The sequence below is a fragment of the Giraffa tippelskirchi genome, chromosome 1 (genome assembly GCF_054371585.1).
Source record: "Giraffa tippelskirchi isolate mGirTip1 chromosome 1, T2T-mGirTip1v1.2.pri, whole genome shotgun sequence".
In the NCBI taxonomy this organism is placed as follows: Eukaryota; Metazoa; Chordata; class Mammalia; order Artiodactyla; family Giraffidae; genus Giraffa; species Giraffa tippelskirchi.
Window position 1 is genome coordinate 89,007,908 of NC_137275.1, and position 15,779 is coordinate 89,023,686.

The 15,779-nt window shown below is 37.5% G+C and overlaps 1 long non-coding RNA gene across 1 annotated transcript in view; it reads right to left on the reverse strand.

Annotated features, from left to right (window-relative positions):
* LOC145530335 (uncharacterized) overlaps positions 1-15,779 on the reverse strand; it is a 143,202-nt gene that overhangs the window by 79,504 nt on the left and 47,919 nt on the right. Inside the window, exon 2 of the long non-coding RNA XR_014071679.1 lies at positions 12,948-13,028. This is a non-coding gene — a long non-coding RNA (uncharacterized LOC145530335). The remainder of the gene's footprint in view (positions 1-12,947; positions 13,029-15,779) is intronic.

Sequence of the window (15,779 nt, forward strand, 5' to 3'; positions counted from 1 at the left end):
TTTCATGACAAGGAAGTCACAGCATGTTCCCTGCAGGGATAGACCCAGTGAGGAACTGAGGGCATGAACAGAGAATTCCACCCAATTCCCTCCAGCGAGGAGGGGGCAGGTTGCACATTGTGGAAGTCAGAAAGGATTTAACTGAGGACACAGCAGAAAAAATTGGGGCAGAGATATCTGCTCCCCCCCCACCCCAACCGCCCAATCCTCCATGAAACCTGCCATCACTCCATGCTTAGATGACAGCTGGGGAGCAGTGAAGAAAGAAAGGGTAGAAGAGGAGAAACTCTTAATTATCTTAAATGACAGGGTTATTTCACTGAGCATTTTTAAACTGCTCAGTGACTACATCTAAATCTTGAATTTCTAAATACTGAGCCACAATGAGGGGATTTCCTGATCAAACTCGGTTCAGTTAAATAAAATAAATTCACATTCTTGCACCTCTCTGTCCTATTGTTTATTCAACTTTGTATTGATTTGTTTCCATACACAGAGAATTTTACTTGTATTTGTGTACCTGAAATTAAAGAAGAAATGTTGATGCAATTGCAATGAAAATTTGATAGACAAAGTAAATGAAAAAAATAGATTATGTCCTAAAATTTTTAAACAATTGTGCAACTTTTAATTTCATATTTCTCATGTGGATCTGACCCAAATAGAGGACTTCGACAGTTTTCACATAAAAAGTGTCAACATGTTCTTTAAATAATGGTTATCTGACCAAACAAGACAGGGCCATAAAAGCACTAAATTGTGATGCACTGCCTTTTTTCTAGAGGTGACTAGCATTAGAGAATTCCAGCATGTTCTCTTCCTATTAAATTAACGCCACAAGCACTACAAAGTCTGACCTGAACAAGAGAGACACATAACCTGTGCAAGAAATCCTTGCTCAGAAAGGGCAGTACAGAACATGAGAAATAAGACAAATTGTCTTTTTGCCATGGAATATTAGCCTTTGTGAGCCCTATAATATCTGCCTATGTACATTCCAAACAGGAAAATTCTTGAAAATTGCCTTATAGCCTTTGAGCCTCCCTAGACTCCCTAGACTTGACCAGTTAGCCTTTTTTCAGTTGTGAAAAATTTGAAACTCTTCTTTACTACATGTGGTACAGATTGTACTTTATTATCACACAAATAAATACAACAGAGGAGTAGCTGGCTAAATTAATGCATAATAATATGAATCAGAGAAAAGGAGATGTGACTTGAGTCTCTGAATCAGTCTTTGCTTTGTTCTGTAATCTTAAAAAAATCCTGTCAACATAGCAAATCCTCTATCAATGTGATAGTTTAATCCAGCAGTACACATCTTAAAGTTGCCCTGTTAAAACATTGGTCACTGCCACATGTGGTGATTAACCATTTGAAATGTAGAACAGGAGACTGATCAACTGAATTATTAATTTTAATTAATTTAAATTTAAATTAAAAGTAAAAGCATTGTAAAATGTTTCCCATTAAACATACTTTTATTATTTTGGTTGGAGTAATTTCACTTTAAACACTGTATCATGTTAGATGTCACTGTTATATTATAATGTGTGTTGGCTGCTTGTTGTATTATGATGTATGTAGTATCACATATAACCAGATGGTTCTAGTATTACACCCAAACCGATTATCTGTCTAGTTGGTATCAAATGATTGGTTTAGTTTAAGTGATTATTTGTGGACCTTGTACAAATGTCCACATTTGTACAATGTAGTAGTACAAATTATTTGTAGTGATTATTTGTAGTGATTATTGTAACATTGAAATAGTAAAAAAGAAACGATTATTTTAATGTTATGCAGACAACATAATTCATAGTGATACTTGTTGTAAATAGAAACCATTTTATTAGAGATCTATTGCTGTGTAACAAGCTACTCCAAAACTTAGTGGATCAAAACAACAGCTATTTATTTCCTCCCAGTTTCCTGGGTGATATAGTATGGTATGGGTTGGTTGGGTGCCTCTGACTCTGGATCACTCACAAGACGGCTATCAAAGGTGTTGATCAGCCTTGTAGTCATCTTGATTTTTAATTAGAGGAGGATCTATTTCTTCTAAACTCACTCATATAAATGTTGTCAAGTTTCAAGTCTTCACTGACTATTGGCTCAAGACAACAAACCCTTGCCACATGGATCTTTCCATCAACAAAGAATTAATTCTTCCAGAGTAAGGGCTGTGAGAGAAAGAGACAGTGAGAGAGAGAGAAACAGAGATAGATACACACCATATACAGCAGTATCAGAGTGTCAAATAGGAAAATTATGACAATAGGTTCAAAGACCTGAAAGAAATTAAGAAAGACCTAAAAAAAATGGAGAGATGTATCATGTTTATGAGTGCAAGGACTCAGTATTTTTAATGTACAAACTCTTTAAATTGATCTATAGATTGAATGCAACACAAATTAAAATCTCAGTGAGTTTTTCTGTACATATTGAACAGTTATATCTAAAATGCATATGGAAATGCAAAGGACCTAGAGTAACAAGATAATCTTGAAAAAATAAGGTCAAAAGACTTTATTACAAAGCATAGTAATCAAGACAATGTGTTACTGATAAATACATAGACAAATATTTCAATGGAAAAGAATACTGATTCTGGAAATAGATCTATGAAAGAAAAAGACTAAGAAGGCTAAGAAGGTATAAATATGATGCCAAGACACATCCCAGAAGACAGCAACCCAGGTTGAAGGAGAAGTGAAAGAGGTCCAGAGAGCTATTTAACTGGCCCAGATAGCAAGCAAGCTCTGAAGGGTAGCAGGAAGTTGAACCTGAAGATTTGTCCTGACATACTGGCTGATAAATTGGGAGCAGCTGGATGTGACAGTCCTATCTGCTGGGAATAAGGACTGACCAAATATATGAATGGCCAAGTCCCTTAAAAAATATCCAACAAATCCCAGAAACTACATTAAGAAGTTTCACCTTACAGTGACATTCAGCTTACTGCCTAGTATTACAGTATAAGATGCCTGAACTTCCTCATCATGGAGGGTGTGAGCATAAAATATCCTGCCCAAGAAAAGAATAGACTGCCCTTTACTTTTTTATTCAACATGAACAAGCTTTTCAGTTGTCGTGTACATTATTGTTCAGGTGACACAGAGAACAAAACACCTGAATGCTCTTTAAGATCATAGGAAATTTAATTGTTCCTATGCCTTATATAAGATTTAGGAATAAGAATAATTAACATTTAAGCACTTATTAGTGAAATAGGAACAAAAGGAAATATTACATGTCTGTTGATTGCATTTTCACTATTAAGTCACATTCATTGGATCAGTTTAAAGGTGTTTTTTTTTTTAATATATCAACAATGATATAATGAATTTAATTTAATAAATAATGACAAAATCCTGGCTCTGGAATATTAGTTTTCCAGACAATCCAAGCTAAAATAATTAAAATTCTATCAAGTCATTTACTCCATAGATTTATACTCACATATCTTTTTTTAAAAAAAATGTCTGCATTTGGGATTTGGCATGTATTATAAAGTATAAAGAAAAAAGATTAAAAGAGTGAGATAGAGTAAAGTTGATATTCTAGATTCCATATACAATCTTGGATTTGGTGCTTTGCTAACTGAAATCACCTGGTAATGAAATGTGAGTACTCCTCCCAGAGCAAGGCTGCAACCTCTATGGCTTATCCCTGACCTCCATTATTTGAAAAAATAAACTTAGCCCTGTGTCCTGAAGTTGAAAAAAAAAAGACACTGATGCATGAATGTGTGCTGAAATTTAAAAAATATGCTATGATTCTTGGGAAATGTACACACCCTGTTAGCGAGAAGAGGCAAGAAAGAGAGAGAAAACCCAAACTCCCTTGCTCCTCTGAGTTGACAGTGCACTGCAGATTCTTCGTGATGTTCCCTATGACAATACCTTAGCTAGCTTCTATTTTTAAAGTCCTGCTATGCCTCTGAAACAGGCTGGCTGCCTTATCTGTAAGAATATTCTACCTCTCTACTACCTGAATAGCCATGGTAAGCAAGCTTTTGACTGCATTTGTAACAATTAGCATTTCCTTTAATTTTATAAAAATTCAATCACTCCTTCCAAACAAAGCAAACAAAAATTCTTCAAAGACAAATCATTCTTCCAGATAGTGGCAGTCATTAAACATAGACTGTGCCAAGTAGCCCTTATTTTTGGCCATGACTATTTTCATATTGCTAGGGGACTTTCTCCCTAACAGCATGTCTTATTCTCATCTAAGGTGACCAGTCACAATTATGTGAACCCCTTTAACTGAGGGGAAGAATTAACCTTCCCTTCTAAGACACACTGGAATTTTTAGATAATGGTAAGGTTTTAGAATAAACTGGCATCTGAAAGATCTGTAGACAGGTTTTATTTGGTTCACTTCAGTTTCTTTGTTAAGTTTAGCCAATATTTTGAAAACAGATGATTTAATATGAAAATCTACATTTCTACTTTCTCCTCAAAAAGTTAGAATCTCACCACTGTGAGTCTGAATTCCTGCCAATCATTAACAGAACTGAGAAACTGCTTTTCTCTTTACAAAAGTAAAACTCTCCAGTTTGTCTTTTTGCAAGAAGTGGCTTCATTCATTGTGTTTTTATTTGATCCCTATAGGCTATGGTTTCTGCAATTTTTAGAATTGGGGGATGATGGAGAATTAGAGAGCTAATAAACCACGTGTTAATTCCTCTCCTGAACATATAACCCAACAAGAAAGATCAGAAGCAAAAGATCAAAATACCAGCTTCAGTTTTAATAAAAATGAGTTAAAAGGTGAGGCTTTAGATGTGTGCCAAAATATGTTTGCAGATGTTCCCACCTCCTTGTACAGACCAAGGTGTGGACCACTCAAGGGTCTAAGGAACAGACTCTCACCAGATTCTTGCCTCACATGGGTCTCAGACAGAGAGGGGAGAAAAAAATACTAATCTCCAGAGCTTTCGTTTTCTTTTTAGATTAGCTCTGTCCAAAAAAGAAACTTGGACAATGAATGTCAGACTTTTGCCAACGACCAATTAGCAATTCATTCCTTCCTCAAAGAGTGGGAATGGTGTGAAGAGAGGCCATGTGGAGAGGGCGCTCCATATGGAAACACCAGTCAAGGAGAATGGTTTCTTCCCTAAAATTAGTGTTTCCTAGTAAAACAATGAGTGAGAAATGAATCTATATGAAGGGACCCTGTAATAGTAGATAGTCAGTGAAATAAACTTGAAAGGGTGGTGACAGTAACTTGAAAAGATAGTGAGCAGAGACTTCTGAATACCTATTAAATAGTTTTCTCCAATTCTTTAACACAAATAAATTTGATTTTAGCTGGGGATATTGTCACACAAATAAAGGACCAACTTTCCTTACAACTAGGTTTGGTCATGTAAGCAAATCTGGTTGCTGAGGTATAAGTGGATATGTGATGGGAAAATTCCAAGTAGTCTTCCTGCAAGAATGGAAGAAGCATATTCCTTTTCCATCTTTATTTTATTTCTAATGGCTTGAAACACAAATGTTGTGGCTGAAGCTTATTTGTTCCACAGCACAGCCTAACACACTTGACTAATGAAAAGTGAAAGTCGTTCAGTCGTGTCCAACTCTTAGTGACCCCATGGACTGTATAGTCCATGGAATTCTCCATGCCAGAATACTGGAGTGGGTAGCCTTTCCCTTCTCCAGGGGATCTTCCCAACCCAGGGATCGAACTCAGGTCTCTCGCATTGCAGGCGGATTATTTACCAGCTGAGCCACAAGGGAAGCCCAAGAATACTGGAGTGGGTAGCCTTTCCCTTCTCCAGCAGATCTTCTTGACCCAGGAATTGAACCAGGGTCTCCTGCATTGCAGGCAGATTTTTTTTACCAACTGAGCTATCAGGGAAGCCCTTGACTAATGAAAGCTGCCTAATATTCTAAAGCTTAAGTACTTAAGTTTATTCAAAGCATCTCTTCCTCAGGGAAGCTTTCCCTTATATAACTCCGGCATCTCAGTTTCTAGCTCTCCTTTGAATATTTCTTTAGTCTTCTGTGCACCTCTGTATCAACAATTGTGGACAGAAAGAGGAGGAAGAGGGACTGGTAGAAGGAGAAGTCAAAGTATCATGTAGGTTCAATGGCAGCTTTTGCTGCTCAATGACCCTTCAGAATTGTCTTGAGTAGAGACAAAATGTACAGACTTTGAATCTCACACATCTGTCATTGGATGCAGGCTATCCAGGAAGAAATTTGGCCTTGGTCGAGATGGTTTCTTATAGATGAGGCAATTCCTAAAGGGGCTGATGACTATTGGCAATCTGCTGGCAGCACTCCCAGGAACTAAAAAAGATCTCCGTTGAAAAGAGGTCAGAGTTGCAGACTGCAGTTTCCATTATAGTAGTCTCCCCTCAATTCCACAAATGTGCCCTTGCCCTGGTCCCATATGACCTTTGTATATGTTCCAGCTTTATCCTACTTTACACCTCAGGTGAATGAAGGATTAATATTATATGATCAAAATATCATATTGTGTAACACATATAAAAAGAAATATTTAATTCAATAGTCTATAATTATAGTAAATCAGGTAAATGATATCAAATATACAAGCAACAGGATAACTACTCTAGAGACTTACAGAGACATTAGGCTGATTGTTTAAGAAAATCTAGTTAAGTAAAGAAACATAGGAAATAAATAACATATTTTTGGCTGCTTCAGTATCTCCACTCCTTCCTCCCACAATTTCTAACTCAGAATTTGCTAAACAATGAGCACTTATAAATGGAGATTAAACAACTGAGAAAGTGCTATAAGACAAAAAGGAAAGTTAAATGATTAAAGGAATGGAAATGGTATCAAAAATAAAAGGATAAAGAAAGTGGTATCTTGCTAATCTCATTGTAGACCATCTAAACAACAAAAGAAAGATTGAATGCCATATTGAGTCAGATGGTACTGCATTCTTTAGGATGGCCACAGAAAGTTAGCATTAAAAGGTAGGGAACAAAATAAATAAACTTTAGAGCCAGAAAATGTTATCATTGGTTAAGAATTCATGTTACGTCTATTTAAGGAGTTCTAAAGAGAGACTGATTGTTTTCCCTAAGGTCTGCAGGCTTTTCAGAAAAACAACTTTTTGTGTTTTAACTTATAGCTTTCTTTCTATGCATTGAGTACAAATATGATTTCAATATCCATTCAAATATATTTAATTAGCAACAATAGCTTCCAAGAAAGTTCTATGAACTGGAGAATTATCACTTAAAAAAAATATGGAGCATGTATTCTACTGCAGACAATAAGACAATAAGTAAGGGAGTATATACAAAATAACAAGTGCTAAGAAGGAAAATAAAACAGAGAAGAGAGACTGTAGATAAACGCAGTAAGCACAGGAAAATGCGGTGGGAGATGACGTCAGAGAGGGAAAACAGGGTCAGATAGTATGAGGTCTTGTACAAGAGCTCCAGAAAAATGTAAGCAGTTAGCTTTTATGCTGAGTGAAACAGGTTTTGAAAAATAAACACTGAGAAATGAAAAGATATTGAATCCATGAAATAAGAGCAGGAGATAATTTTTAAAGTAAAATTCAAAGGCTAAAAAGAGGTATGGAAAATTTTTAATATGACTGAAATCATAAATGTAGTCAAAAGTTAAACTGGAGGGCATCTTCCAAAAGGTAGAAGATGTAAAACTGGAAAGATGTACAACATTGGAAAGAAATGATAAACAAACACACAAACAGAAGTCACTCTCCTCACTCTTGGAAGTCAAATATCTAATTAATAGTACATCCAAAGATAAGTGAGAGAAAATAATTAAAGGAAAAGCACAAGAATGAAATGACATCAATCTTCAAATTGAAGTGGCTTATAGACTTTCCAGAGTAAGGAAAACAAAAGACCCATGAAAATATGTAGCAAGGACAAAATAAAGACTATATTAGCTCATATAAAAACTCAGGCATCAGAATAGCATTAGATGTCTTACCAGCAAATCTTGTCTTACCAGCTGGAAGACAATGGAATATGTCTGTTAGTTAAGAAAGGCTGATGTCTGTAGCAAACTACTCTCCAATGCCAGTGGCTCAACAAAAGGAATGTTAATGTTCTATTTGACTGAGCCTTATCTGGAATGGTAGTACTGAGGAACACAAGTTAGTGCCTCTGCTATCAGCTAAGGACTCACTGGAGATCTCCACTGGACCCCCTGGATTGGCTGCAGTCCAAGGGGAAAGGGACTTTGTCGCAGCTCAGGAGGTGGTTTTAAGGGCACAGGCTGGAAAGGGCATACATCACTTAATCCCAGGCATACAGCCCCACCTAATGACAAAGAAGTCCCAGAGGAAAATGTTACAAGGTACACCTTGTTGCATGGCAAAAGTACAGTGTGTATCTTTCCCCTAAAACAAAATGTATGTGTATAATCCCTTCACAAATCTAAGGGAACATGATTTCCAACCTAGAATCTATTAGCTATCAATCAAGTCTGAAGGTAGATTAAAGAGTTCTTCAGAAATGAAAGATTTCAAAGTTACCATTCTTGTATAGTTTTTCAAGAAACTCATAAAAAAGATAGTCCAACAAAATGAACAACTTAATGAAGAAACAGAAATCACAGTGTTTAAAGGAAAATAATATTGAAGAGAAGCCCTAGATTCGAAGATCTCAAGATGATGAGTTTCAAGCAAGGTATCAGGCTTCTGGAGCAACCAGTATATACAGAAGAACTTAGGGAGAGATGTATCTGCACCAGAAAATAAAACTGAAAGATTAACAAAACATTTACACTAATGGATAGGGGATTTTTTATGGGGAAAGAATTTGGGAATATATTAGTGATGTTTTCATGAAAAACTAAGCATTGAAAAAAGAGATTCAACATTAATTGTACACAAAACAGAACTGTGCAAAAAATTAGCAGTTATAGTAAAATATATGGCTTAGCTCTGAATTAAACAGATATACTCCTAGGATGTAAGCACTCAACATTGGTGTAGGCACACCAATTATGATATAGTTACAATATTCTGGATGGAGGAAGAATATAGGCATACATGAGGGAGTGTTTAAGAGAGCTAAACCATCATGACTGAAAGCTAGTATCAGTAAATACATGGTTTTTAAAAATATAGAGATAATATGATATCACTTACATGTGGAATCTAGAATATGACACCAATGAATTTATCTACAAAACAGAAAAGACTCACAGAACAGACTTGTGGGAGAGAGTTGGATTAGGAGTTTGGGACTAGTTGGATGAAAACTATCAGACATAAAATGGATAAAAAATGATCGTAGGGAACTAAATTCAATATCCTGTAATAAACCATGATGGAAAAGAATTTGAAAAAGAATACATCTTATATACATATTTATACATATAACTGGATCACTCTGCTGTGATCCAACACAATATGGTGAATCAACTACACTTCAGTTAAAAAACTAAAAAAAAACACAACACATAAATATCAAAAGAAATATAAAAGAACTGAATGAGTGAGAGTGAGTAATAGTCACTCAGTCACATCTGACTCTTTGAGACCCCATGGACTGTAGCCTGCCAGCTCTTCTGTCCATGGAATTCTCCAGGCAAGAATACTGGAGTGGGTTGCCATTTCCTTCTCCAATCTATGAAAATGAAAAGTTAAAGTAAAGTCAGTCACCCTGCTTATTTAACTTATATGCAGTGTACATTATGTGAAATGCCAGGCTGGATGAAGCACAAGCTGGAATCAAAATTCTAGGAGAAATATCAATAACCTCAAATATGCAGATGGCACCACCCTTATGGCAGAAAGTGAAGAAGAACTAAAGAGCCTCTTGATGAAAGTGAAAGAGGAGAGTGAAAAAGTTGACTTAAAACAACATTCAAAAAACGAAGATCATGGCATCCGGTCCCATCATTTCATGGCAAATAGATGGGGAAACAATGGAAACAGTGACAGACTTTTGTTTGGAGGCTCCAAAATCACTTGCTCCTTGGAAGAAAAGCTATGACCAACCTGGACATCATATTAAAAGTAGAGACATTACTTTATCAACAAAGGTCCATCTAGTCAAAGCTGTGGTTTTTCCAGTAGTCATGTATGGATGTGAGAGTTGGACTATAAAGAAAGCTGAGCTCCAAAGGATTGATGCTTTTGAACTGTGGTGTTGGAGAAGACTCTTGAGAGTCCCTTGGACTGCAAGGAGATCCAACTAGTCAATCCAAAAGGAAATCAGTCCTGAATATTCATTGGAAGGACTGATGTTGAAGCTGAAACTCCAATACTTTGGCCACCTGATGCGAAGAACCAACTCATTAGAAAAGACCCTGATGCTGGGAAAGGTTGAAGTGCGAGGAGAAGGGGACTCCAGAGGATGAGATGGTTGGATGGCATCACCAACGTGAGTTTAACTAGGCTCTGGGATCTGGGAATAGACAGGGAAGCCTGGCGTGCTGCAGCCCACGGGGTCACAAAGAGTCAGACGTGACTGAGCGACCGAAATGAACTGTTCATGGAAAAGTCAGCATAACTTAAGAAAGAGAACAAAGATAGTGAAGTGTTTTTAGTAGGTATGATAAACATTTTAAAAAGAAGTGGAAGTGATTTAATAATCTATTATTAATAAATAAATAAAGTGAAAAATAAGATACATTTTCTTGACTTTTTCACTATTTATTTAAGAGAGAAAGCTGAATGAAAAGTGTGATGTTCTCCTTAAGATAAAAGAAATTAGAGAATTTTTAAAAGGAAGAATTTAAAATTGTTAAAATTCTTGAAGCCATGGAGAAAAGCTAAAATTCTTGAAACACAGGGTCTGCACATGGGATTTGATAAGTTATCACCTGTTTTGGTCAACTTTCAGGAAATGTTATACTGTTCTTGTAGAAAGGCAAACCTATATTTGTGAATGAAGAAGATGTGGCAAAATCCACAACACGGGAACTAATTTAGACACTTTTTATCATGGAAAAGCATTATATAGTAAGGAGACCTGAACTTTGGGCTTCTTCTCTAACTAGCTAGTCTTTCTCCTTTTGTGTATCTACAAAGGGCAGAATAAAGTATTGATACCAGATACAGTTCTGTGGCTCTGTAAGAGCCCTTTTCAGAAGAGTGAGTTCATCCGTGGCTGAATATAACTGAGACAATTTGAAGTGGGAAATGGCAGGGTGTGGGAGGGTGAATGCTAGCATGGCATTGAGGAGAGTAATAGACTAGCACCTTGGCCAGGCATCCTATGTTTGCCTGGCAATTTTTAAGATTTGTTGTCCACTCTGGCCCTTTATCATGTCTTCCATTAGCTTCTCCAAATTTCTTGACAAAAACTCTTTACAATAATGTCAAACACCAGATTTGGATACTTGGTTAATCCTCAGGTTAACCATTTACTATGTCTTGAGAAGGAAAATGAATTCACTAAGCCCTTTTAGTTTTCTCAGTAAACTGAAAGCAGAATACTTGGCTTTCTTACATGATAGCATGTGTCATTTCTATTTACTGGATCCTTTAATTAAATAATTTCTATTGTTAAATATCACTGAGACCACAGGGCACACCCTTGTCATCAAGGAAAAAAAGTCTAGATATATTTAGCTTGTTGTAGCAAAGGGAACGTGCATTCTACAGATCCCCTGGTTGTATCTCAGTGAGAAGAATAAGGAGGGGTATTTTATAGGGATTGTTTGTGCTGGTTGATGTTCAGGTAGGATTAGATTTGTAAGAACAAGTCTGGCAATTGCGTATCTATGTAATCTTTCTTAGGAGGGAAGAACGAAGCAGATCTGGAATATCATTGGTGAAAGGCAGCAGTCACTCACAAGAGGGAGATTTTAGTTATTGCAAAGCTGAATATGGCCTTGTATGGGTCCTGTTGAAAATATTTTGTCCTCTTGACCTCATCGTATCTCACTGCAAATATCATTGATGTTCTGTTAGGAACACGTGATCACCAGCAGGACTAATTTTCACTTTTGCACTATGTCCTTCATTCTTTCTGTAACTAAACATATAAAATCACTATTATCATTTGTCATCTCCCAGAGAGGAGGAAACAGAGAGCCGAAGTAACTCACTCACAGTTATGAAGCCAGTGAAGTTAGAAATACACTCTTCCCACCAACTCAATTCAGTCTCTTGGAATATTTTTATTATCCCAAAGCTCATGCCATTTACCATCAAATAATGAAACTCTTGCATTCTACCAGGTCAGAATTCATTTTCTTCTTTTTCTTTCAAATGCATTGATACTCCAATGCAATTACCATCTCATAAGAGAAGATGATTTATCTCAATGCTTAATATTTGCATATTTTGGACACTAGGGTCTAAGTTCCTGAGGTCTGCCTATCTCTCACCTGTCTGAACTACCAGGGAAGCCCCAGGATTACTGGAGTGGGTTACCATTCCCTTCTCTAGAGGATCTTTCTGACCCAGGGATTGAATCTGGGTTTCCTGCATTGAAGGCAGATTCTCTATCATCTGTGTCACCAGAGAAGTCTATCCCTCACCAAGAATTTCCTTTCTCTAGCTTGTGAAAGCCTTGAATATCCCCTTAGTTGCAATCCACTTCCCTTTGTACTTGGACAGAGTTAATTGACAAAAAAAGCTATAAATTATTTCTGGTCTCTGGTTTCTTTTCTCGGGTCTGGCTTATATCCTCAAATATATACAACCAGAGCTCTTTCTTGGTGTCCTCCTCCCAGGGCACTCACTGATTTTCTCCTATTCAGACTCTCCTTTGTGCTGACAGAGGCACTTTGATTAACCCTTCACTTTATTATTCATTGAGATGACCAAACAGCTATCTTTGGTTCTGTTTTGTTTCTCCTATAATAATCTGTTCAACTGTTCCTTGTGATATTATTTTACTACCTATAGATCTATGTAGAAAACAATATGATAGTAACTCCAAAATTTCTAGGCAGGAACAAACTATCCAACAGTAATATTAACAACCCAACTTTTATTGACTCATTGCCCCTCACCTTTTGATGCAGGATCTCAATTCTCAGACCCAACTTCCTCCTAGATCTTTCTGCTTTCTGGGAATCCAGTGGGTGTCCTATCTACAGTAAAAACAAACATGCATTTTACTTATGTTTACACACAGCAAATCACCAAAACTCTAGTGTTTAGCACACATATGTTCAGGGTCAAATTCATTCAAGCTTTCCCATTTCAGTTTATCACTGATATTCACAACCAGAAACCCAGATAAGGGGGGTGACATGTTCCCTCCAGAGCTGACAGTGATCTCCAGTAAGACACAGAACACTTTTCTCCTCTAATTTGACATAAAACCAATACTTTTGTAAAGTACAAGTAACATGAATTTCATGAAAAATAGTGTGTTTGTGAATGTCACAGTAATGTCAAATTACTATCAAAGTTTCCGAATGCCTGCTTTCACTCTCTGTGCATGGACTGGGACCAAATGTAGACCACACTTTGAGTAGCACTGCCTTTGAACTTGGTCTCCTTGTACTCCCCAAATTGCAACATCTTCAAATGGACAAATTGTCCTTCAATTTCAGCCAAAGCACACATCTTGAGAAGTCTATAGAAAGCACATGTCTCCAGGTCTGTGTTGCAATTTTATAAGCTTGGCCCTACAAATAGTATTTGTTGCTATTGTTCAGTCACTAAGTTGTGTCCAACTCCTTGCAACCCCATGACTATAGCACGCCAGGCTTCCCTGTCCTTCACTGTCTTCCAGAGTTTCCCTGAACCCATGTCCATTAAGTCGGTGATGACATCCAACCATCTCATCTCTGTTGCTCCCTCCTTCTCCTGCCCTCAATCTTTCCCAGAATCAGTCTTTTCCAATGAGTCGGTTCTTAGCATAGTCTGTACTTAAGTCTCATGGAGCTCCTTATGAACAAGTCTTATTTAAACTATTTTCTCTTCTACCATAGGCTTAGGCCTGGACTCTAAGGCCCAGTTGAGGAAAGCCTCCATCCTGTCATTCCCAATTCTTCTGTCTCTCATCCTCTCTTCCTCTGAGACATGTCCCCCAAGGATCAGCTTCCCTCATTTATGAACTCATGAAAATAAATAACTCAGATGCAGTGACCCATCCATTTATCAGAATTTTTCTTTCAGCTGAGACTCTGTGTTTGTGTTATTCCTGCTCAATATATGGTAATTCAGGCACTGTCTCAGCTATGGTGTGAAAAATTACAGGTTGTGTTATTTTGTCACTGTTTCCTATGTAAAAAAAATTGAAATGTGTGTTTACTGGGAGCTGAGCTCTGTGCTGGGTGCTTAACCTAGATCAGCTTCATAAGCCTCAAGGCAATAATAATCAGTAGAGCTGGCATAACTTATGTTCCCTAGAAAAACAGGAACATGAGGAAGTAATGAATAAACACGGTGTGAAAATAAAGTTTAATAGTCATTGCAAGAATATAGCCTTCTTAACTAGGTGGAGACATGTGGACTAGTCTAGAACAAATTCCTCCATATCAAACACCAGCTGGTAAAAGAAAAAGAATGATGAAATTTGTTTTGAGGAAAATTATAATATTTTGCTTATATGATTGGAGATACATGCTATGAGAAGGTTTGTGACTGTTCATCCATTCTAAGAATCGCCCCCCACTTCCTACTTGCTTGGCCTGTGACTTTAATTCCACCCACACTCTATCTTAACTTCTATATATCAATTCAGGCTTTGAGGGAGAAGTATATGTGGAGCCCATGCCTCCAAAGACACTGGTTCATTATCATTGTCAACTCACAGCCTGTTTCCAGGTTCGCTGTACACACTTCTGCTGTGGTGCCGACTCTTATTAGTCAACCTCTCTGACTTGGGTTCTGGAGCTATCAACAAAGCCTTCCTTCCCATCTAGGCTCTGACCCTTCTTAGCCAGGGTTTCTTTGTCCCTGCCTCCCAATAATAATTATATATGTTTATAGGATCAGTTCCTACTTCCTCTGGTTATTTAGTCTTGTTGTTGTTGTTTAGTCTCTAAGCTGTGTCCAAATCTTTGCAACCTCATGGGCTGTAGCCTTCCAGGCTCCTTTGTCCATGGGATTTCCCAGGCAAGAATACTGGAGTGAGTTGTCATTTCCTTCTCCAGGGGATCACCCTGACCCAGGGATCGAACTTGTGTCTCCTCCATTGGCAGGCGGATTCTTTACCACTGAGCCATCCAGGAAGCCCACTGTTTAGTTATAACCATCTGGTATTTGGCCAGCTACTGCATATCTATTGGTTTTCCCTGCCTACTGCCTGTACCCTCTTCAGCTAACAGAGCCACTTGTTCCTTGTGAAGGAGGACTTTACACACAGGTGGGGTGGGGCTGACCCTACACTATTCACGCCTCAGGCACTGCACTTGTTTCAGAAACAGGCCCATGACTCAGGCCGGACCCTCAGAGGGACATATTAGTCTCAGCTCTCTGAAAAGTTTCTCTTTCTCCTGAGGGAGTTTTTGAGGTAATTGGAGACATTGTTTGAACCCCTGGTTCAATACAATCCTGAAGCCAGTAACAGTGTATTTATGTCAGCATTTTTTTAAAAAAAGCTAAATTAGATTAAGATTTTTGTCATTTGCAGCCAAAGTGCTTCTAATGGTTAAATCACTGATCTAACTGAAAATCCAAACATGATCACATAGACTCTGGACTTTGTGTCTCTATTTGAATCTATGGTACATCCACAGCCTATTATAAGCCAACTGCACTTTCTTTGTCTGCATTGCCATGTTTTTTCCACCCTCCTGTCCTGGACTTTTCAGGGTTATTCTGATTTGCTATATAAGATCCGATGTGAAAATAAGGGGCAAAGAAAGTCCAAGACGCCTTCTAGTCTG